Genomic DNA, 25752 nt, shown 5'->3' on the forward strand with positions numbered 1-25752 from the left:
AATGCTCTGCCCGTCAAAACTAGTACACCGAAATTTAGTGAATTTAGAATGTAGCACTTCACCACTTTACCAATCTATTGTTATCAGTAATCACTAATACTGCAGGCAGTTCAGTAAGTTGAATTTCTACAAACACAACTACAAAAAAGTGGAACACTTCTGTTGACTAGTCAAACTTGTTGTCTCCACGCCTTGAGGCGTATTTTGTGTTGTGCATTTAAATTATGCACATCAACTCTAATTGCTGGTTTCGTTAATAACCCAGTGTACCGCTGAACATGAACGCATTGTGTAGAGAAAAACAAATCAACTGCATCGGCTGCCTGCGATTCTAGCCAGCGTGGTCTTGAACATGATGGGGAGCTGACACTTGGATGGGTAATGATGGGTTCGAAGTTGGCAGAGACTGACAACGTCAATTAGACAGCCAATAATTAGGTGAGTTTAGACACACATACACACACGCACATAAAAGTTACTCAATGGAGAAATGAGGCGTTTGACGTAAAATTAAAGTATTATTGTCAACAACACATACTGTCTCATACACTTTAGTGACGTTAGCTGATAAGATGTCTCGTAATAGTAGTTCGGTCTGTTTATTGATGGGCAAGGCAAACAACACTGGTGTTAATGATAATAACTTACTAATGACACTATTTTCAAAGTTTATAGTGAACATTCGCATAAACAGATTTCAAAAACGTATGTCAAATAATTATCAAGTCTTCAAGAGTTTCTCTTTTCTTCCCTTGGATACACGATACTAAAGATATAATGTATTATATATATACATATATCATAGGCGTAGCCAGGGGGGGGAGTTTGGGGTTCAACCCCCCCCCCCCGAAATGAAATCCCCCCCCCCCACTGTGGGGGAGACGGACTTAAGTGACTGATTTTTTGCTTTGATTTTGTTTATTTTAGGTGAGATTTTAATACTAAATCATCACTTGCCCCAGCGCAGCCAAGGGGGTTTTGATTTTAAAACCCCTACGAGGTGGTTTTGAGTTTATAACCCCTTACCAGGGGATTTTGCAGTTAAATCCCCCTCTTCGATAAAACAAAACAAAAAATGCAAACGACAATCCCCAAATTCCAAGAGCACAGTTGAGGAAGATTTTGATTTTAAAACCCCTCCAAAATTTACGATAAACCCCCTCTTCAATATGAAAAAAAAAAAAAAATTATGCACTCAAAATGTTATTAGCGTAGCCAAAGGGTTTTGAGTTTAAAACCCCTACCAGGGGTTTTTGAGTTTAAAACCCCTTAACAGGGGTTTTGAGTTTAAACCCCCTCTTCAATATGAAAAAAAAGTAAATTATGCACTCAAAATGTTATGAGCGTAGCTAAATGGGTTTTGACTCAGTTTTAAGTTTGAACTCCCCTCCAGTGGAGTTTGAAGCAAAAAAATACATCTTCAATAAAAAAAGAAAAAAGCAATTTACACACTCTAAAATCTATAAGCGTAGCCAAAGGGGTTTTAAGTTTAAACCCCCCGCCATCGGGATTTGAAGCTAAAAAATACATATTCAATGTAAAAAAAAAAAAAGCAAATTACGCACTCAAAATGCTATGAGCGTTGCCAAAAGAGGATTTGAGTTTAAATCCCTCTTCAGAAGGGTTTGATGCTAATAAAAACCTCTTCAATATAAAAAAAAAAGCAAATTAAACACTAAAATTTTTTGATCGTAGCCAAGCCAATGGGGGGTTTTGAGTTTAAACTCCTCTCCTCCAGATGGTTTTGAGTTTAAAATCCCCCTACAGAGCATTTTGAGTATGAAAACCTCCATCTTCAATATTATTCTAAAGCAAACTACAGTTACCAAATTCTATGATCGTAGCTTAATGGGGTTTTGAATTAAAAAAAACAAACAAAGTAAGTCCTGAGATGTTTTAGTTTAAAACCCCCAACAGATGATTTTGACGATAAAACTTCCCTTCTCGATAAAAAATCTAAAGCAAACTACAGTCGCCTAATTCCAAGAGCGTATTCAAGAGAGGTTACACATTTCTACCAGAGGCGGGGCTCCATTAATAAAGTGCAGTGAATAGTCATCTGCCGAAATTGAAAAACACTAAATGTGGCTCAACAAAGATGGCTAAGACAGATTTTAGGAGTCAGTTATAGAGATCGGGTCTAAATCAAGGAAATCCTATGCCGAACAGGAAGTTGACCCTTTAGTAAGATTGTGACAGAGCGTCGCATGAGGTTTGCGGGACATATTCTCCGACAAAATGAATTACGCATAATAAGAAATGGGATGACATCCTAGTACAACTTGGCGCCACGCATTCATGGAGGTCCTCAGAGCAGGTGGGAAGTGGCTTCAGACATTACCAGTGACAGATTTTTGTGGAAACACATTGACGGCAAATGCGCCGAACGGTGCGGGAGGGTCTAAGTCAGTAAGAATAGCACACTAGATTTGAAATAAGACTTTTTAATAGCAGGAAAATGCCCTTTAGATACCCCAGAATATGCATTTTGTTGCCATTCAATACCAGAAATAGTATTTTTTGGCGGCAGGGCTTCGCCCCGCGGTGTGGGGGGGGGGGAGGGGAGCTCCTAGCGCTCCCCCAGACCCCCTTGCTAGCAATGGCTGGGAGTCAACAATTTTTTCACTAACTAAAGGAAGAACCTATTCTAGGGCACAATAAGACTAAGACTAAGACTGCTTTATTGATCCTTACGGAAATTTGTTGTGATTACAAGGACTCGTTTCTCATATAAAGACAACACAACAGAAAAATACTAATAAATACAACAGACAACATAAAGAGTTCATTCAGCGACTATACACAGGTATCTTGGTGCATTTCATGTTCCCTGATCAATGAGTGGCGGTGATAGAGTCTGACCGAGTGAGGTACGAACGAGTTTTTGTACCGCTCCGTTCTTGTTTTGATTGACAGCAGTCGCCCACTTCGCGACGACCTGGCGTAGTTCTGATGGAGCGGGTGGCCGTTGTCTTCCAAGATTTTTTCGTAATAAAGATTATATACACACACACACGTACATACATACAAATATTTTGTTTTCGCGGAGGGGGGGGGGGAAGGGGGGAATCCCCCCCCTAAACCTCCCCGAAAAAAAATCCTGGCTACGCCCATGAATTATATATATATATATATATATATATATATATATATATATATATATATATATATATATATATAGAGAGAGAGAGAGAGAGAGAGATAGATAGATAGATATATTGGAAGACAATGAATGCGCCCAGGTGAGTCACTGGCTTTGGTTTCGTCTTGGGACGACGCAGAATCTAGTGTGACTAATAAAGCCAATTCTGGAGCGGCAGAGTTTACCACAGTTCGTGCATGTATATGCATGTGCATGTATATTCATCTGTCCTAGGACTAGCTGACAGGGCAGCTTTCTTTTCTTTCTCTTGACTGACGCAGCTTCGTTTCTTTTGCACTCGGCAAGTTCGTACCAGTACGTGTATATATATATACATTCTCCTAGATCTAGAGTCTAGATCATGGACTATCTACTTTCCTGGTGTGGTCTAAAGACATTACGGGTAATACTTCTGGCACGTACTCACTTGTAGGAGCTGTAGAAAGGAATACCACAATTAATCGACTTAATAACTCTAGCGTTTCACTACTGGTTTTACCCTCGAGGTTTATTCCTGAAGCCTTCACGCCAGAGATTTGAATTCAGAATCTAAACATTATTTTTTTAAAATGTAAATTGCAAGAATACCAACAATACTAACAGAAGATGTTCTGACATGTATACTGTTAAATATTTACTTATTCAATTTCTTCCTTTGTTAAACTAATGCACATTTACGCGATGAACCAATAATTTAAGAACACTTTTTTGCCCTCTCCAATAAGTATATATAACGATGTGGCATGCTGGGTAGGGAAGGAAAAAGCCGTCTTTTAAATACTACGGCCGCCTGTCTGGGCCAACAAATGAATCAGTCTGTCCGACCAGATCCACCACCTCAATAGAATAATCGTCCCAACGGCCACCTACCTTTTTGAGACATGGAGGTCATCCGTATAGATCAGTGGTTCCCAAACTTTTTTGTCTCGTAGACCCCTTGCTATATTTTCTGGTTTTCGGTAGACCCCTTGCTCAACTTTCTCAACTTGCACATTTTTACAAATTCATTATTTTTTTAAAACAAATTTCTAAATGTAGTAAGTTGAGGAGTGAAAAAGTAATTTAAAACTACACAACTTAGGATATTATGTTTAATATACGAATTAGTCGTTCTATGATGTAGTCTTTCCAACATGAAATATTAATTAATTAATTAATATGTCTTAAGTATCATTGTAAAAGGTTTCTCATAGAGCAATTGGTCGTGTATTTCTTGACCTTTCACGCGTGGCTCAAATGTTGAATCTGCTGAACTGTTTTCATTAACAGGAGATGGGTCAAAGGCGAGTAACTGGAGCCTAAACCAGTAAACTTCGAGCAGGAAAGGCTAATTAGTCTTGGCTTGCTACCCACCTAGCAGAAGGAAAACTGAATTCAAACTTCTGCTGCCTTGCTACTATACCCAAACATGGGAAAGGTCTCGTGGGTCAACCCTAAGGAAATATAAGGAGACGGTGACCATTAGCGCCATGTACTTCTGGGCCGTCCCCTCTTTCTCTTTCCTTGGGGGTTCCAGGTTAGGGCTTGCCTTGTTATGTTGGATGCAGGCTTGCGAAGGGTGTGAACTATCCATCTCTAGCGTCTCTGAAGGATATCTACTTCAATGGGCTGCTGCTTTGTTCTTCACAGTTCCTCATTCAAAATCTTGTCTGGCCAGCGGATCATAAGAATTTTCCTCAGGCAGGTATTGATGAATACCTGGATTTTTTTTCATGGTGGTGATGGTGATTCTCCAGGTCTCCGCGATCTGGAAGCAGATGGGCAAGACGTGGCGACAGTTGGAGAGATTCGCCCAGAAAAGAGATGCCTGGAGGAAGCTGGTTGGTAACCTGTACCCAGAAGGGACTACAGGCATAGATGAGATGAGATGGTGACCATTAGACAGTTTGTAGCACACAGCGCTACACCTTGTCAGACCAAACTGTATTTGTCTTTTGCAAAGATTTACATAAGAAGCTTTTAATTTTATAACTCATGCCACCGAAGCGACATTGAACTGTATTGTTGCTTAAAGAAATTCTTTTAATAATAACAGATGTAGGTTTGTGCAAAATCAATGTTTGACCTTGGTTGTTTTCCGTATTTTGCTATAGCCTAAGAAAAGAAATCTTCTCATCATCTTCTCTATATGACGTTGAACTAAGATTTTGCGGGTCTATTTTGAACTTTGAGTGTTTGAAAGTTTTTAAAATCTTTATTTTTGTCAGGGTAGCATTGTCTCAGATGATGTTCCAGCGACCGTGGTTCATATCGTCATAAAAAAGTCACTTAGGCTTGTTTGACAAGGAAGGAATGAATCCCAATTTTAAATAATTAATGCTGTACTGTCTACATTCCTTTTTTTTTTGTTTTAAATATTAGTTACATGTAGACAAAATTAAGCTATTTAAATAAGTATTGAAATTGATTACAACAATTTTTCATTTGAATAGCAGGATAAATATTTAAAGGATTAACGAAGGTACAAATCATATATTAGTGAATGAAATAATTACATTAATGGAATGTGAAAATTAAGTAACTCGACTTGCTTAAAGGAAATCTATTATCGTAGACCCCCGTGGACATCTCATAGACCCTCAATTTATTTTTTTTACTTTCGTAGACCCCTTGGAGGTCTTCGTAGACCCCTGGGGGTCTATATAGACCACTTTGGGAATCATGTCACCAATGGAGAAATCGTTTCCTGCAAGGGCACGCGTCCTCTGAGTGAAATGGTGATCGTCGTATGTGATTCACGGGAAATATCCTTCGACAAGACGAAAAATGTCCCCATAACAAGGGGCCCGGAAGGAGGAAAGCGAAATCAAGGCCTTCCAATTATAACATGATGTCACAGTTTCTTAGAAGACCCAAAATTCGTAGGCACCAGCTGAGAAAAGGAAGTTGTCTATGACCGATCACTTTATAGAAAGCTTGCCAACCTATGCGCTGAACGGCGCGGGAGAATCCAAGTTTAAGTTTTTCTACTTACATAGCTGTTTTGAGGCGCCTTCTACATTATTTTTTCAATGGAGACTGTGTATCCTCTAATATAGTAGAGTCACTATTGCGGAACAGGCATGTTTGCGGAACAGCTAGTCGAAATTAGTTAAAATCTACTTTGTTTTGACATTTTCTGCTAAACTACTGTAGCGGTACTGCGTATGGTCCATTTCTCTACATTTCCAATATACAGGTTTTCCTTTCACAGAAGAAGACTCCAAGTTAAAGGTGACAGGTGTGGAATCGTCCATTATTTTACACGTACCAGGAGAACCGCAAAGGTTAGGGCTTAAGGCTTTTTAAAAATGATAAAGACCCATCACCTGCATGACACACCTAATTTTCGGTTTATAACTAGATATGGAAAAAATTCATTTCATAGCCATTTGCCAGGAACTGAATTTAAAAAAAAAATAAAAAAAATAATAAAAATTGGGAGTTGTTCACCCAGTTTTTACCTTTTTAAAGAGAGTCACAATTGTGAAACACTATAGATGTTATTTAGAGTAAAGTAGCAGCACCCGAAATAGCCTCAAACTGCTGTAGGACTGCGAGAAATTATCCCTTCAACCAAAACAAATTATTATTTGTGTATAAATATTTTTTGTATATAATTATGTAAATATCCGCTGTATAGGCCTACAAATATGTAGGTCAAATAATTTTTTTTTTCTATTTTTTTTTCTTTTGGTTTGTTCGTTTAATTGTTAATATTATTGCTTTTTCTACAGTTGAATACAAATCATAATAGGCCTATCAATTATAATATAATAATAAAAAAAAATAAAACCTTGTAAGGATAATCAGGGTAGTGTGACGTCACTTACAATTAAAGATGAGGTCAAGAAGAGATCAAGAGCCTAAAAGTGACAATGTGTGTCTTAAGCTATAATACAAATAAAATTAATGTACAGGATAAGGAGTTCAAGTATTATATAAGACTAACAAAATATGTGCTTTATAATATGCTTTGTTCCGACATTTTTACCGTTTTCCGCAATTGTGACTTCTTTAAAAATCCTGTTCCGTAATTGTGACTGACCATATCACAGTCGATTTGAATGTAAAATTTAAATATGTGCTGCACAACTAAACAATGCATCTATTTTTATCGTAAGATGGATGGGCAATGCTTAGATACTGTTAGTTTTTCCATAGGTCTAACCATTATGGAGCAATAAATTGAAAACTAACAGTAGAAGCAAACTGTTCGGTAACAGTGACTCTACTCTATTTGTTTTTGTTCAGATCTAGTTATGTTTAATGAAATATTGAAACCCAAAATCTCCAAAATCGACACCGGGTCCTGTTCCAAGTTTTTAAAATGCATCCGTACTTATTGTCGGTGCGTAGATTATGGCATTCTAGCACCAATGTGTGTTAAGTGCACTATTTGTGAACCCTGTTTAGGGTGAGTATCTATGGCATAACTGCGTTTCGCAGTTGTTTCGATGCCATAGTGATAGTCTACTAGACCTTTTTAGTTTGTCTTTACTTTGTCTTTACAGGGAGTTAGTTTGGGATTGGAAGTCTACGCTGGTGACTAAAGACAGCAGTGTGTTGTGTTGTGGTTTCGAACATTAATGTGTACGTTGTGGGACAGCAAGGTGTAGAATTATTATATAATTAATAAATTCACAATATTAAAATGTTCCAAATTCAATGTCATTACTCCATTAGTTTGTCATCATACTTATATTTATATCATTAAATATTTACATTGTTACCAGTGAGTCATTTATTTATTGTAAGCACGAAGATGCCTGGTTGAATGTCAGGGGCCCGGGCAAACGAGCTAAGGCCTTAACCCTGACATTTATCTTGGGGGCGCGATGGCCCAATGTTTAAGTGCTTGGCTCCCGAACCTGGCATCCTGGGTTTGAATCTCAGTAAAGACTGATTTTGAATTTTGGGATTTTTATGGCGCCCCTGAGTCCACCCAACTGTAATCGGTATCTGACTTCAGTTGGGGAAAGTAAAAGCGGTTAGACGTTGTGGTGGCCACATGACAATCGTTAACCGTTGGCCAAAGAAACAGATGACCATAACATCATCTGCTCTATAGATCTCAGGGTCTGAAAGGGGATCTTTACTTTACTTTACTTATCTAGCATTGATGCTGTTTACCTTATTGAAATGTAGCTTACTTTATGCTACCAAGTTTTACCACTTGAATGAACAGTAATAAAGAAGACAACCTGCTACTTGCTACAGGTCAAACGTATATTACATATCTAATTATAGCAGTACTAATAGAAGCATTATATACTTCTTGGCAGATATTGAATAGAAATGTTAAAGGAAAAAAACGCCAGCACGTGAAGCATGAAGCACGTGCTAAGACGCATTGATTTCCTTTTGTCTCCCTTGACTTCCCTAAGTTATTTATAGAAGTGTGAAGTCTCACCATTCAGTTGATTTGTATGCGGCTCAGTTTGGAACAACTAGAGAAAAGATTCAATCCAAGAACGATTAGAGAACCAAGGTTTAGAGTTGGCTTTCGGTTCTGAGCCAGCAGTTTCTTTGTGAAATGTGCTTGATAGGCAAAACTTGAGAATCGATATTGAGCTGAGTATTAAAGGATGTACACAGTAGTTCTTTTGACACATTTAAACAGCACTTACAAAGTAGTGCAGATAGTTTGATGGATTTAATTTGGTTTAATTTGTTCAAGAACACTGGCAATCGATACGAGTCTTGAAAACCTTGACCCCAGAGTGCACTGATTTTTAGTATTATATCAACGATCTTACAATTAATATTTAACGCAGTTCAGCTTCAATATTTTTTTTCTATACCTACATCCTCCAAGTGGCGCCAGAGCTCATGTCTCATGGAGGGCCCTAGCCTGCTTTAGCACATCTCTCCATTCTGATCTATCCTGTACTTTACATCTCCATGGAGGGCCCTAGCCTGCTTTAGCATATCTCTCCATTCTGATCTATCCTGGGCTTTACATCTCCATGGAGGGCCCTAGCCTGCTTTAGCATATCTCTCCATTCTGATCTATCCTGTACTTAACATCTCCATGGAGGGCCCTGGCCTGCTTTAGCACATCTCTCCATTCTGATCTATCCTGTACTTTACATCTCCATAGAGGGCCCTGGCTTGCTTTAGCACATCTCTCCATTCTGATCTATCCTGTGCTTAACATCTCCATGGAGGTCCCTGGTCTGCTTTAGCACATCTCTCCATTCTGATCTATCCTGTACTTTACATCTCCATGGAGGTCCCTAGCCTGCTTTAGCACATCTCTCCATTCTGATCTATCCTGTACTTTACATCTCCATGGAGGTCCCTGGTCTGCTTTAGCACATCTCTCCATTCTGATCTATCCTGGGCTTTACATCTCCATGGAGGTCCCTGGTCTGCTTTAGCACATCTCTCCATTCTGATCTATCCTGGGCTTTACATCTCCATGGAGGTCCCTGGTCTGCTTTAGCACATCTCTCCATTCTGATCTATCCTGTACTTTACATCTCCATGGAGGTCCCTGGTCTGCTTTAGCACATCTCTCCATTCTGATCTATCCTGTACTTTACATCTCCATGGAGGTCCCTGGTCTGCTTTAGCACATCTCTCCATTCTGATCTATCCTGTACTTTACATCTCCATGGAGGTCCCTGGTCTGCTTTAGCACATCTCTCCATTCTGATCTGTCCTGGGCTTTACGTCTCCATGCCCGAACTTTGAGCTGTAGTAGATCTGTCTCTACGTCATCAAGCCACCGTACTCGTGGTCTGCCTTTGGGGCGCCTGCCTTTTGTTTCCGCTTTCTGTACCTACAGGAAGTACAAATGAATGTTAATAAAACGAAAATGAGTTTAAAACATTTATAAATGTCTGGGCCGGGTTGGGGCCGCCTGGTTGCGAAATAAGAAAAAAAAATGTCACCTTTTATTTTCTTTCTAGGAAAAAATCAACTTATATTTCGGGAGTATCTTATTATTTGTATCGGGATGCAATATTTCAATATTCATGTGTACACTGTTGAACGCCTATTGCTAATCATGTCTATATTCTAATTATTTGTGTTCATAGCGAATAATTCTAACAACACACACGCGTTATAAGTTTTTATCAAATAAAACAATTAAATTATTATTTAATACATTTCACTGAAAAAAAAAGTATTTAAAACACATTCTTCCTTGCTTTCTGTGATGAATTTCTTTTTCATGAGCAATTATACAGGCAGAAGAGCTGAGAGTCTTTCTTGCGACCTAGTTGATCTTACGTAAATCGGCCGCCTGCGGACGATGGTTATGCTTGCCATGGATGTGGTAAAATATGTAGGTCACTGCTGGGACTGCGCAGCCACGGGAAATACTGCACTCCTCACTCATCTTCGACTCGAAGTCTTCTTATGCCTAAAGAAAGTAATTTCTGTGCCACGTACTCAGCTCTCGGCTATTTTTTTTACAAATCTTGTATTAACTTTGTCTGTCTGTCTGTTTTTCTGGGTGATTCTTGTATCAATCTCTGATCAAGTTAAGATTGTGCACAATTATTAATTGTCTATGGCAGTGATGCCCAACCTAATTCGGCCCGCGGGCCATTATAATTTCCTACACTCGTCTCGCGGGCCACATAAACGAAAAGTTATAAAAATTGAAATGAAATTTGTCTGAAACTATTTTGGTAGAAACCTACGGATTTGATACTTAATTAATAGGTGATGTACACTACTGTACACACGAGACTTGTCCTGTACACTACTGTACACACGAGACTTGTCCTGTACACTACTGTACACACGAGACTTGTCCTGTACACTACTGTACACACGAGACTTGTCCTGTACACTACTGTACACACGAGACCTGTCCTGTACACTACTGTACACATGAGACTTGTCCTGTACACTAGAGTACACACGAGACTTGTCCTGTACACTAGTGTACACACGAGACTTGTCCTGTACACTACTGTACACATGAGACCTGTCCTGTACACTACTGTACACACGAGACTTGTCCTGTACACTAGTGTACACACGAGACTTGTCCTGTACACTAGTGTACACACGAGACTTGTCCTGTATACTAGTGTACACACGAGACTTGTCCTGTACACTAGTGTACACACGAGACTTGTCCTGCATACTAGTGTACACACGAGACTTGTCCTGTATACTACTGTACACACGAGACTTGTCCTGTACACTACTGTACACACGAGACTTGTCCTGTACACTAGTGTACACACGAGACTTGTCCTGTACACTACTGTACACACGAGACTTGTCCTGTACACTAGTGTACACACGAGACTTGTCCTGTATACTAGTGTACACACGAGACTTGTCCTGTACACTACTGTACACACGAGACTTGTCCTGTACACTACTGTACACATGAGACTTGTCCTGTACATTAGTGTACACATGAGACTTGTCCTGTACACTACTGTACACACGAGACTTGTCCTGTACACTACTGTACACACGAGACTTGTCCTGTACACTACTGTACACATGAGACTTGTCCTGTACACTACTGTACACATGAGACTTGTCCTGTACACTACTGTACACACGAGACTTGTCCTGTACACTACTCTACACACGAGACTTGTCCTGTACACTAGTGTACACATGCGACTTGTCCTGTACACTACTGTACACACGAGACTTATCCTGTACACTAGTGTACACATGCGACTTATCCTGTACACTAGTGTACACACGAGACTTGTCCTGTACACTACTGTACACACGAGACTTGTCCTGGCGACATTGTCAGTGCAGAGAATCCTTTCATGACAAACGAACACAACTTTTCTAATGCCCACTTGAGAAAATTACAATTTTCCTTAAAAGTATTTAGTCTGTCCACACACGCTCATCTCTAGTGGACCTCTTCCGTCTAATTATCGCCCCTCATCCCCGCTTATCCTTCCCTAAACCAAATGTGTCCCGCTCTCTCGGCCCAGGCCTAGAATCAACATTGATATTATGCCCAGTATTTTCGCTTCGAATAGGAACAACGCGGTGTCCTCCCCCCCCCCCTTTTTTTTTCTCTCTCTCTCTCTGTCTCTCTTTTTTCTTTCCCAGAGAAATAGTGAAAAGTTCCGCTGTGTACATGGGATAGAATCGTTACTCACGGGAGCCATTTGCCGGACAGAAGGTATCGATACGAATGCTCTAAAAAGACACTCTTGTTGACGGAGAAGTCTGGGGTGTATACAAGACTCGCTTCGTCCCCTGGGAGGAAGGTTCTCAGAGATGATAGTCGATGTCTGGGCTAAAAGAATCACTCGGATGAGTTCTGAAGAGTGTAGCTCGAGATGGTATATTATCTATGACTGATTCATTTTGGTCTCTGCCTATTAAAAAGATGTTACGAGAGCGTCCCAGGAGCTGAGACCCATCAGACAAATAGTAGATAAAGATGGTGTCATTGTATGTCAGTTGTGTTTCTAAGAAGATATGCCAGTGATTGCAAATGGTTAAAGCGAAAGTGAAAACCTTTAAAATATTTTTTTTGTCTTTAAATAACCCACAAAAGACAGTTGTATTATTTAAAGTTTAATTACTTTTATTATGTATATGTTACAACATGACATGTTTCAGTGCAGCTCAAACGATACAAAAAGTAAAGTAAATGTCATCTGTTACTGTTGCCAACGGTTAACGAGGGTGTCAGGTGGCCAGCACAACGACCAACCGCCTTTAATTTTTTTCCCAAATAATGTCAGGTACCCATTAGGAGCTGTGTGGACTAAGAGGCGCCCAAAGATCAAGAAATTAAAAATCCCAATCTACACCAGGATTCGAACCCGACACCCCCAGTTTGGAAGCCAAGCACTTTATCGCTCAGCCACCGCGCCTCCTAGCTCAAACGATAAGAATGAAAACAAATACTATAAATTTGTGAAGAGTCAAATAAAATGTCTCATGACTTAAATCACAAATAATGGGACACATCACATCCAACTGCAAACCCATCACTGCTAAATGCGAAGACATCACTGCCAACTACGAACACATGGCTGCTTACTTCGAACACATCACTGCCAACTGCGAACACATGGCTGCTTACTTCGAACACATCACTGCCAACTGCGAACACACCACTTTTTTGAAGTAACGTCTGTATTATATAAGATAAGATAAGATAATCTCGACTTTTTAAATAGATGTTTTTAAAAGTATTTATTAAGAAGCAAAAATAACCCAAACTTATGACTAACTACTTTAAATTCAATCCTTTCAAACCCACTGAAACTATACGTGGAGTTTATCAAATCCCGGACAAAGATTCTCAGCCTCGTTGCGGTGATCGGTTGGAAGCTTAGGCCGATAAGGAAGCCAAACAGAGCCGCCGTTGGGGTGCCTGAATCAGATGTACTTAAGGTCCGAGAACGTCCCGTTCCCTATTATGGACCTCTTGACCAAGGAAAGGCTTTTATCCATGGCCAGGATGAGAAATCGGCTCTTCACCAATCCCTCTGTCCGAAGTACCACCTTATCCGAAGTGATCAGGTATTCACACCCGGTGTGTCGCTGGTCACGACCACCTTGAGCCAAGCACGAGTTCCCTCTCTCGTGAGAGGCCGGAGGCCGAGCCCCTTGGGGACCCTTCGTAAGCCTATACTGTCCCACCAAACCCGTGCGAGGGTCCATCACAGAGCGTATGGTCCCCGTTAGGAAACGAATCGGTGGGGGGTTGGACTGACTAGCAATCCTTTTTTACATCCCTACCACGTGCAATGTACAATCTCTCGATCTTGTCTGTGGTAGCCCACTGAGAGCTATGTGCGCTACCGTACTTAGCCTATCCAACTCCCTTGGCGGACTTTTCCACGGAGGCGCCACGCTGAGGCGACGGTAGCTGGAATTTCCTCCGTTGGGGTGCCTAAGGACTGAGTGCATTGCACTGGCGAGGATGGAAGAAAGCTCCAACAAAACATGTCACTGTCCAAATGCAGTTCCTCTGAGGTCGTTTTATGGTGGAAACCTGAACACGACTCTGTAAAACGGAATGCATTTTGAAATGTTATAATTAGAAGATAAATCATCGTCTGCTATTTGAAATATTTTAATTTTTCAAACATTGACCTTTGACTTGGTTAATATTTTAAGTTGGATTTGAACTAACGTTAATTTTTTTCACCAGACAGACAGTCAAAGTGAGTTGATAAAAGTTTGTAAAAAAAATAAAATTACACCTGTCAATGTGCAATCATAGTGAAAGCAGAAACGGTGTACCTGTATCTGAAATGTTCTTAGTTGGAAAGCAGATATAGCGCAACATGAACTGTAATTCTCTGAGAAACTATTACAGAAGATGCTTGATTCTTATAGCAGTAGGTACACGTAGACATTGGTCATTCAATTCCTTCAGTTTCTTTCTTAGCACAGACTATTTGTTGCATCTGTTGACAAGAATGTGCATTGACTTTGACATAGAAACTTTTCACAGATTGATCTCTCGATTAGAAGTTCAATATCTGCAAAATTCATTTACAAAATTGACGATAACAAGCTGGACGCCGTAAACGAATTCTGCTATCTGGGATCCACAATTACGGATGACCTGTCTCTAGAAGAGGAGATAAAAAAAAGCTGCCTCGACCTTCGCTAGACTCAGGCCAAGAGTTTGGGAAAACCAGAAGCTAGCTACGGTGACCAAAATGGAAGTCTACAAGGCATGCGTTATGAGTACACTGCTGTATGGCAGTGAATCATGGACCACCTACGCAAAGCAAGAGAGAAAACTGAACTCATTCCATTTGAGATGTCTCCGTAGGATCTTGAATGTCACATGGAAAGAAAAAGTGTGCAATACTGTGATCCTTGCGCGATCAGGTATTCCCAGCATCTTTACAGCCCTCAGACAACGCCGTTTGCGCTGGCTTGGACATGTTCTCTGGATGGAGGACAAGCGCATCCCAAAAGTCATCCTCTATGGACAACTCGCAACTGGCACAAGAAAAACTGGTCGCCCCCACCTCCGTTACATAGATGTAATAAAACGTGACCTCAAATCAGTGAACATCAATACTGACCATTGGGAAGACATAGCTCTAGCTCGCAACAGATGGAGAGAGACAGTGACCATTGGTCATTCAATTCCTTCAGTTTCTTTCTTAGCACAGACTATTTGTTGCATCTGTCGGCAAGAATGTGCATTGACTTTGACATAGAAACTATTCACAGATTGATCTCTCGATTAAAAGTTCAATATCTGCAAAATTCATTTACAAAATTGTCAGTGTAAAGGTCCTGAATGATAGGTGAACTAGATTGCAGGTATAAACATCTATTCTACATCCATTGCAATGAATGAACTATTCTTGGAAATTCTCCACAGAGTCAGAACTAGCAGAACGGCAAACAGGGAAAATAAAATCGTTTCCGATTTATCAGTAGGTGCAAAGCTCTTTTATTTGATTAAAGCAAATAGAAATGTCTGTTCATGCACAACAATAGGTTGTTAAATAATAATAATAGCATGTATAATCTACTTTATAACAAATGATCTGGAATTTGGATTTGTGTATGTAATATCTCCTATGAGTATGAGTGAAGAGTTAGTTGAATTAATACAAGGTTGAATTTCAATTCTTTACATAAAAATAATGATGATAATTAGTTTGGTGCAACCATACAAATAATTATGAAAAATAAGGATCAATTAAGAAACCATCAACGCTGTATTGATAATCAAATCCTAACCGTAAACTACAAATAACAAAAACATGCAGCAATATTTTCGTTCGTTATAATGGTAAATGTTAAAAAATAAATACTTACTAAAATAACAAAAAAAAAAAAAATATCATAATAAAGTTGTATCCCTTTATTTCAATACATTTCTAAAGATCTACTATACTTTTTAACCCTCTCTTGAGAAGAGTTCCAAAGGCCTCAAAAGTTGAGAGCGTGACATTCAAGAATTGCTAAATCTCTCTCTCAATCTCTTTTCTCTACACATACTTTATGTAATGAGCTTTTTTTTTTGTTTTATGAATATCTTCCCCCCCCCCCCCCTTTTTTTTTCTTTCCTGCCACACCATTTAGCGTGGCTTTTTTCAGGGCATATTTTGCTAGTAAGTAAGGCGGAGACACAGAACGTAGAAGAAGGTTTCAGAATGAAAGAAACAAAAAGTCGAATGGAATGAATTGTTTTTTCTTTGTGGAACGAAAGAATATGAATTATCTTGTCTGTGAGATGAAATTGATTAAGTTATATATATATATATATATATATCTATATGTATATATATATATATTTTTAGGATTTTCTGATCCAGTATAGAAAATGGGTTGCTGGGTAATCCGAGGAGTAAGGAAGCAGGGGAAAGAAAGGAGGTTGAGACATACTGTCTCAAGAGACGTGTGTCTTGTTGAAGCAGTTTGGAATGAAAGCAGGGTCGGCGTATGGAAACATTGCCGTAACTCGTCGCCCTGAGTGGAATGAGGGTCAGCTGCGAAGCTGCATATTTTGCCACATCCAACGCAGACTTAACCATTGTCTTATAAATTGCAGACGTTACTTTCAAAGAGAAAATAGTACGTCCTACGCGTATCCAAGTGTCAATCCATGCTTGTTAGCAGGTCACTTAAAATCTGCCCAAGTCGTTGCTTTTCCTGGCTGATACAGGGACTACACTCCATGCTCTAAAGTTGAAAGGCACTATGGAAGAAGGAACACTTGTACGAATGTGTCCTAGCATATCAACTAAGAAATGTGCCTTTATCTCTGTGTCTTTCTGAGTATTTCATTAAGTTTTGTTTTTGTTTTGTAAATTATGGTTCAGTGTTTTATGTGTTATAGCTACTTTACTTTTTATTCTTCTATCTAAAGGGCCTGTAAATTTACTAATATCATTAATGGCATAATTCTATTCAAATGTAAATATTATTTTTTTTTATATAAAATAAGGAGTACTGCAATTAAAAAAAGGTGATAGCTTCAACAAAGATAGTTGGTTGGCTTTGGCTTTTTTGATCGCACTGAGGCAACAAGCAAAATAAAGCCTTTAAAAAACAAAGCTTATTTAAGGGGAAGAACCTCTAATTAATACCATTTATTTGAAAATTACAAGGCTTAGCTCCTTTTCTGCTATTTAAAAGAAAAACAATTAATTAATACTGAATGATTAACTGATTGGTTAATTTTTTGATTGACTCGTGTTTTGTCATCGACTAGAACTTGATCAGAGAATGGTAATTGGGAGATAAAACGTGTAAAAACGTAAATCCATATATATATCCACATCTTTTTTAAATAACATTTATTTCCCTTATTTCGATATCGAAAAAAAAATTAATCACCAATACTAATTAACTAATTGGTTAAAAAATTTTATTGATTCATATCTTGTCAGGTTAAATGAATAATTGTGAAATATTGTAACTTGATCCGAGAATGGGAAACGTGAGAAAAACATAATGCAACTTTTTACCAGACGGACAGACGGACAGACAGAGTCAGATGATATAAGCTTTTCTGATATCTGGGTGCCTAACGTTAGGCATATTACTATGTTGATATAAGCATTGTAAAAATCTGGGGGTACATAATGATAGGCATATTACTATGTTGATATAAGCATTGTAAAAATCTGGGGGTACATAATGATAGGCATATTACTATGTTGATATAAGCATTGTAAAAATCTGGGGGTACATAATGATAGGCATATTACTATGTTGATATAAGCATTGTAAAAATCTGGGGGTACATAATGATAGGCATATTACTATCTTGATATAAGCTTTGTGATAATCTGGGTACATAATGATAGGAATATTACTATGCTGATATAAGCTTTGTAAAAATATGGGTACATAATGATAGGCATATTACTATCTTGATATAAGCTTTGTGATAATCTGGGTACATAATGATAGGAATATTACTATGCTGATATAAGCTTTGTAAAAATATGGGTACATAATGATAGGCATATTACTATGCTGAATGCTTTTCAAGTTGTGCATAGGTCTTCTCCTTTGTCTCTATTTCAGCATACCACACGAGCATCCCTAGGATTCTTTACTGTTCTGCCGGTACTAGATAAAGTGACAACGCACGATTATCAATTAGTATGTTCTTGTTAATGCATTCAGTCTGCGAACTGAAACAACAAACAGTACATAAATGTCTATCACTTCGCAATCAGGTGGGCGAGGCAGGGGGAGATAATGTTGCAAGAGCAGATAAACACATGTGTTGACATTTATCCGCTGTCCTGTACAAAGAGGATCAGGGCTGCCAATTTAGTTAACCTGTTTTCCCACACAACAGAAGGGGGGAGAATTACACACGGAGGAACCTAAAAGGACGATAACTTTGTTGCATATATTATAACATTTCTTTTAGTCGCGTGTGCATTATGTCACTTGCTTACAATGAGAGATACACGAGGGATAAAAGCACGTGTCTTTTAAAACAGCAGACTTCTACATTTGAGTTGTTTCTTTAATTTTAATTAGATATTTAATACAACAGAAACAATTAAATTTCAATTGTATCGTATTTTTAACTGTTGTAATTTTTTATTTTGCCCTTTCCATCTTCATGGGCTAAAAATGTTCAAAACACAAAGATTTGAAACACAACATCTATTTTATATCTCTAGAACAAAATCAACAACAGCACTATTCATTTTTTTTAGAATTAAAGGTCTGAAGAGCTGTTTTGTAGGTAGCAAATGTTCCCGTGGTTCAGCAGTACAAACAACTCTTAACTGAACTAAAGAAAAAAACACGTCAGATAGCCCTATAGCTACATTTCTGTTGACCCAAATGGCATCTTGTTTTAAAATAATTACTTAGGTAACCAGTACACAATAACAACCCAACATGTATGCACTTTGGACTGCTGTCTCGTTAGTCCTGAGTTCAAACAATGCCGGCTGTCATATTCTAACGTCTAGCAGGTGAAAATGTAATCATCTTCATTTGGATATAGCATGTTTATAGAGAGCGTGAGATATTGATTCATAGATGGATTGATAGATAGATAGGTAGGTGGGTAGGTAGGTAGGTAGATAGGTAGGTAGGTAGGTAGGTAGATAGGTGGGTAGGTAGGTAGGTAGGTAGGTAGATAGATAAGAGCATGTTTATAGAGCTCGTGAGAGATTGATTCATATGTAGATAGATAGATAGATTGATGGATAGTCACAATAAGAAACGCAATAAAATATTTAATTACAAAATTTACCATACATTAGCATAGTATGACATATAATATAATTGAGTATAATAAAACATATAAGACAGATGTAGTCAAGCACAAAAACTAGCCAAGACTGAAAAAAAAACCAAACCGAAGCCGCGGGACGTTCAAACGACGGCAGCGTCACTCTCGCTGTCTGCCTCCCTCGTTGCGAGGGCGACACGGATGCGGTTTCGTCCGTAGGACTGGAAAAAGGGGGGCGACTCGGTCTGTCACCAGTAGCCGCTTCTCGTGGTAGAGTTAGCCCCTTTCCTGGATTTCCTGTAGTGTGAGGGGGTCCCCCCACGAGGTTTCTGTGAAAACATTTCGGAGACCACGATAAAAACAAAACAAGCAAGAAAACGACGGACTAGCTTTGTAACTCAATTAGTGAAGATCTACACGAGAGGCGATGAGCAGACGGTTCCTATTGGGATGACATGGTACACGCGTGTGCTACACAGGACGTGCCGTGATCTATGTGGTGTGTACTTGCCGTATCGGGTTCATAGAAAGTTCAAATCAGTTATTTCTTCACTCATCTATGTCACGTGATTGCTCACACTCCAAATGTGGTAAATTATTGACACAATAAATGCATATCGATCTACGGTTCGCGATCGATCCTTATGGTAGTACAAGGCAAACTACGACTAAAGCTTTTTTTTTTTTCTTTCTAGTGCGAAAACGTTGAATCTGTATGATATGTCTGAGCCAGCTAGAAGAATCCATAAAATAATTTAACAGAATTATATTTATATAGATCTAGATTAGATTACCTTTATATGCATAATTTTTTTTTGTTTCAAATTTTGAAAGTTTCATGTATCTCGAAAACACTATAAATACATAGATTTGTTTATCTTTTCTATGTACAGAATGCAAGAAGTGTGACTATGTTTCTTTCAAAGGTATATGATTTTTTTTTTAGCACTGCGAAATCCAATTTTCTAAGTTCCAACGTTCGAAGCTCATTACTTTTATTAGAGTTGGCAGCGTTGAAGTAAACTTTAGCGTCCTTGATAGTGTTTAGTTTTATCCTTAAAATCTCCAAAAGTGAAGCATTGCCGCAATTTTAAAATTGTTTTAATTTTTTGTTTTGTCTTTTACATTCTGAGCGACGCAACGCTAAATCCATTTTTAGAATATTAGTGAACAGACCTAGGCCTATATACATTATACTTAGACTGGATATGGAGATCTCTAACACTATACAACATTTGTAGTGAAAAACTGCATGTAAAGCTGAAACAAGGCGTTGTTTTCTTTATAGTTGTTATAAGTAAAAAAAAAAATTTCAACCCTAACCTATGTAACATATAATTTCTAGTTCTATTAGTTTGAGTAATTGAACATTGAAAATAAGAGCACTCTCATCTGATAGTAATTATTTTATAATTTTTAGATACACAATCTAGAAAGATCTAGGTACTCTATCTATTTAAATAAACAATCTAAAATCATAACATGATTAAAGTCAATAAACTTGAATTATTTCGATCTAGGATTTTTGAAACATTTCAATGGAAACATTATCTCAACCGAAACTAAAAGGAAATTGCTTTATTTCATGAATTTGCGCGAATATATAGTTCTGTGATTAATAGCCCATTCTATTTAAAAATTAAAATCCGCAAAATGGTATTGCATATTTCTAAACTTTGAAAACTAAAGATCATTACTTTTCTAATACTGAAAAGATCGACTTTCCTAGATTCGGGCCGACTTTCCTTACATCTTGAAAAAAGAGTTACGCACATAACAATCTATATATATATATAGGTCTGTGATCTGATAATTATTGGATAAGAATTAAGAATTTGTGTCCGTTTTCCAGTCTAGGTATAATATATATATATATGTATGTATGTATGTATGTATGTATGTATGTATGTATCTATCTATCTATCTATCTATCTATCTATCTATCTATCTATATATATATATATATATATATATATATATATATATATATATATATATATACAGGTCTGTGCTCTAGTGCTTTCCATTCGAACACATTTCCAAGACTTACTGTACATTGAACGTTGAGAAATAGAATCCGAAAAATAATAATTTTAAAAAGCCGTTTTTTGCTTACCTTTCTAATAACTTGTCTGAAGGATGAAAATATAAGATTTTGAATAACATTTTCCTATCCCAAAAATTAAAATATTAAAATTTTCTGCAAAGAATATATCTCTCTATATATTACTTAATAAAAATGTGTATATAATTTGTTTAAGTATTTTGGTATAGAGGGAATATTACAAATGTATTATATAAATGCAAGTTACAGAGAATGTTAAAAATCACTGAATATAAAGTATAAATATAGTAGATGTTGAGTAGATTTCTACTTATACAGAATATAATTTAAATGTGTTAATGTTAATTTGTTAGCAGATTAGTGCAGTGTCAAACAATCCATTATAAAATGCAAGCTACAAAGAATGGTAACAATCGCTGAATATAAAGTAGTCATGTGAAACCTTGTCCTCATCATTAATCTTCGTAATCGAAGACATTGCATATATATAATAATAGTTGGATCATCTCCAGTAGATTGTAAATCCTTCTGGAGATTTGTAGATTTTGTACTATCAGTCTTACAATGTCAAGGACGTTGTAGTCATCCATGTTTGTCAACTAAATAAAAACTCCAAACGAAAAAGCTTTGAAATTTGATTCTGTAATGCTAAAAGATGCGAAACAAAATATAAAGCCTAACTTTTGAAAAAGACTTCCTTAATTATGTACTCCAAAAAGTTTGCTATATATGACTTGGCCTTTATGTATGGAAATCTCCAATGCACTGAATGCGATTATATTCAGTCTTAATACTAACATAACCTTTAACTATCAAACACAGAAGATAAAAAACTTTATGAGATCTTTTTTTTTAAAGTTCAGTTTCTTTTTCTTGCTATTGGTGAACAGAGACATTTCTTAGTTAAATATTACAATTATTATAGCCCCATCTATTTCTTGGTTAAATATTACAATTATTATAGCCCCATCTATTTCTTAGTTAAATATTACAATTATTACAGCCCCATCTATTTCTTAGTTAAATATTACAATTATTATAGCCCCATCTATTTCTTAGTTAAATATTACAATTATTATAGCCCCATCTATTTCTTAGTTAAATATTACAATTATTATAGCCCCATCTATTTCTTAGTTAAATATTACAATTATTATAGTCCCATCTATTTCTTAGTTAAATAATACAATTATTATAGCCCCATCTATTTCTTAGTTAAATATTACAATTATTAGAGCCCCATCTATTTCTTAGTTAAATATTACACTTATTAGAGCCCCATCTATTTCTTAGTTAAATATTACAATTATTAGAGCCCCATCTATTTCTTAGTTAAATATTACACTTATTAGAGCCCCATCTATTTCTTAGTTAAATATTACACTTATTAGAGCCCCATCTATTTCTTAGTTAAATATTACAATTATTATAGCCCCATCTATTTCTTAGTTAAATATTACACTTATTAGAGCCCCATCTATTTCTTAGTTAAATATTACAATTATTATAGCCCCATCTATTTCTTAGTTAAATATTACAATTATTATAGCCCCATCTATTTCTTAGTTAAATATTACAATTATTATAGCCCCATCTATTTCTTAGTTAAATATTACAATTATTATAGCCCCATCTATTTCTTAGTTAAATATTACAATTATTATAGCCCCATCTATTTCTTAGTTAAATATTACAATTATTATAGTCCCATCTATTTCTTAGTTAAATAATACAATTATTATAGCCCCATCTATTTCTTAGTTAAATATTACAATTATTAGAGCCCCATCTATTTCTTAGTTAAATATTACACTTATTAGAGCCCCATCTATTTCTTAGTTAAATATTACAATTATTAGAGCCCCATCTATTTCTTAGTTAAATATTACACTTATTAGAGCCCCATCTATTTCTTAGTTAAATATTACAATTATTAGAGCCCCATCTATTTCTTAGTTAAATATTACACTTATTAGAGCCCCATCTATTTCTTAGTTAAATATTACAATTATTACAGCCCCATCTATTTCTTAGTTAAATATTACAATTATTATAGTCCCATCTATTTCTTAGTTAAATAATACAATTATTATAGCCCCATCTATTTCTTAGTTAAATATTACAATTATTAGAGCCCCATCTATTTCTTAGTTAAATATTACACTTATTAGAGCCCCATCTATTTCTTAGTTAAATATTACAATTATTAGGCCCCATCTATTTCTTTACATTACATACAAAATCATATTTATTTATACATAAATCAAATTAATTTTGACCTATCTCTTTTTGAAATTGGTAACAAAAATTACACTTTTATACATAAACTGCAACATTTAAGAAAATATGAGCTATTTCAAATCTGCTTGTATATTTCCAGTACGTAAGATCGAAGAAAATGAGTCCGATTATTCACGACATATTGGAAATCGAAACAAGCTGATAAGCATAATTGATTTATAAATTAAATAATAGGAATCAACAGGCTTAAACACACAGGGGTAATCAAATCTCATCGACTGTTACTCTCTTTCTCTATCTCTTTCTCTTTCTATCCATATCTCATCGAATATTATTCTCTTTCTCTATCTATCTAGCTCTCTTTTTATCCACATCCGTCTCTCTCTTCTCTCTTCTCATGTTTATTTCTCTACACTAATTTTTTTCTTTGCTGTTTAAAGATAGCAGCATTGATGAACGGACCGACTAGAAACTATTTCTACACAGACCTAGAACATAAAATCAAAGTTTCAACTATTCAACATTAACTTGTGACATTTATCAAGTACAATTTATTATATATTTGGCTCCCTCAAAAACGGATGAATCACGGGACAGGCTCTAAATAAACGTATTTATATTTGGCCACGTAATAACAAATGAATTACGCGACAGACTCTAAATAACCTTAATTAGATATCCTAACATATTTTATATACCACGAGCACGGCTTTGTCTGCTAGATCTTTCAACGAGCCACAACATTGAGTTGGTATATGAGCTTGTACTGGAAAGTCTAATGGTTCCATCTCCCAATTTTGTTTTTATTATACTCGATGACCTTATAATAATAATAATAATACATATGTGTATGCATATGTGTCTGTGTGTGGTTGTTCACATTCTCCTAACTAAAACTGGCTAGTCACATTTAGGTCTTGGTTCAGTCAGGTCTAAAGAGATTTTACTAGGCTACAGTGAAGTCATACCACTATTAATAAATAGCCCACGACTAAAGTGCCCTTATGAAATTGAAAGCGGCATCCTTCGCTTCGAGTAATGTCTTCTGGTGCAGGAGGTGTCTCGGTCTCAAACTTCATGAATTCCGTTCCCACCCTCAGCAGGAAACTCTAATCCTCCAAAGAGAATAAATGACTTCTTTTTTTTTTCTTTTCTTCATTTATTACTTTCCTCATTGAGTTATTTCCCCTTGCCGCTTCTTTCGACATACTTTTTGGGAATTTCTCCAGTGGATGTAACTCTTGCATTTATTTTAGTTTCAAATTGTTTAACCCCCGAGTTAGAGAAATATAGTTTATGTTTCTTTGAATAAAAAAAAATTTAGAAAATAAATAATATGTGTACTTTCTATCACTTCCTATTCATTTCAGAAGTCAAACTGATTTCAATTATGTGTGTGTGTGTTCATAAATAAAAGTGTAGTTTCTAAAAATGTAGGATACATGCATCAATATCAATCAAATGATAAGATATAACATTACTATAATTCTGCATAATTAACAGCTGTTTGCGTATAACATTGTGTTGACTCTTGTCTATGAACTTTTCCAAGATTCATAAACCTTCTCAGCTATTAAAGTAGATATACACATCTAAAAATTATTTTGAACAAAATTATCTGCACATTATTCCGAATGTTCTTAATACAAAGGTCAGAGACCTTCACCCTATTGTGATACAATTCATGAGATTGAATAGGGAAAAAAGAACCTTCACTTTCACTTAGCCTTTAGAATGTTGAGCCGATGCCGCATCACACGGGCTCTGTTAACCTTCTTACTCTATTTCCCTCTGTCTTTTGCCTTGGATAGAGTCCCGTTCATTCTTTTATGTTGTCTTCCCATCGCTTTCTCTGTCTGCCTCTTTTTCTTTTTCTTCGCACTGTTCCCTAAAGGAAGATTTTTGCGAGCCCCGAGGACCTTGGAAGTGGAATAGTGAAATTATAAAAAGAATTAAATTAATGCTTTGCGTTTTCTCTATTTTCCGGACTGACTTCATATGTATGATATACTGAAGATACATATATATCTCGAATTTGTTTTATTTCGCCCATATAGTTTGATTTCTTATGTATGTGTATTATACTATGTTTTTGCGCATATTGCTGGAATAGATGAATTATACATATTTAAACTACATAATAATTTTTATGTACTTTGGTAG

At 36.7% G+C, this 25752-nt stretch overlaps 1 protein-coding gene across 2 annotated transcripts in view; it reads left to right on the top strand.

Moving 5' to 3' along the window:
* Positions 1–19558: 19558 nt before the first annotated feature.
* LOC106064536 (neprilysin-11-like) overlaps positions 19559–25752 on the top strand; it is a 155326-nt gene continuing 149132 nt past the window's right edge. The window contains exon 1 of one of the 2 annotated variants that reach the window (XM_056021487.1): positions 19559–19873. The gene's annotated coding sequence lies outside the window, so the exon portion shown is untranslated. The remainder of the gene's footprint in view (positions 19874–25752) is intronic. The other variant, XM_056021488.1, reaches the window with a different exon arrangement.

Source organism: Biomphalaria glabrata, chromosome 2 (assembly GCF_947242115.1).
Source record: "Biomphalaria glabrata chromosome 2, xgBioGlab47.1, whole genome shotgun sequence".
NCBI lineage: Eukaryota > Metazoa > Mollusca > Gastropoda > Planorbidae > Biomphalaria > Biomphalaria glabrata.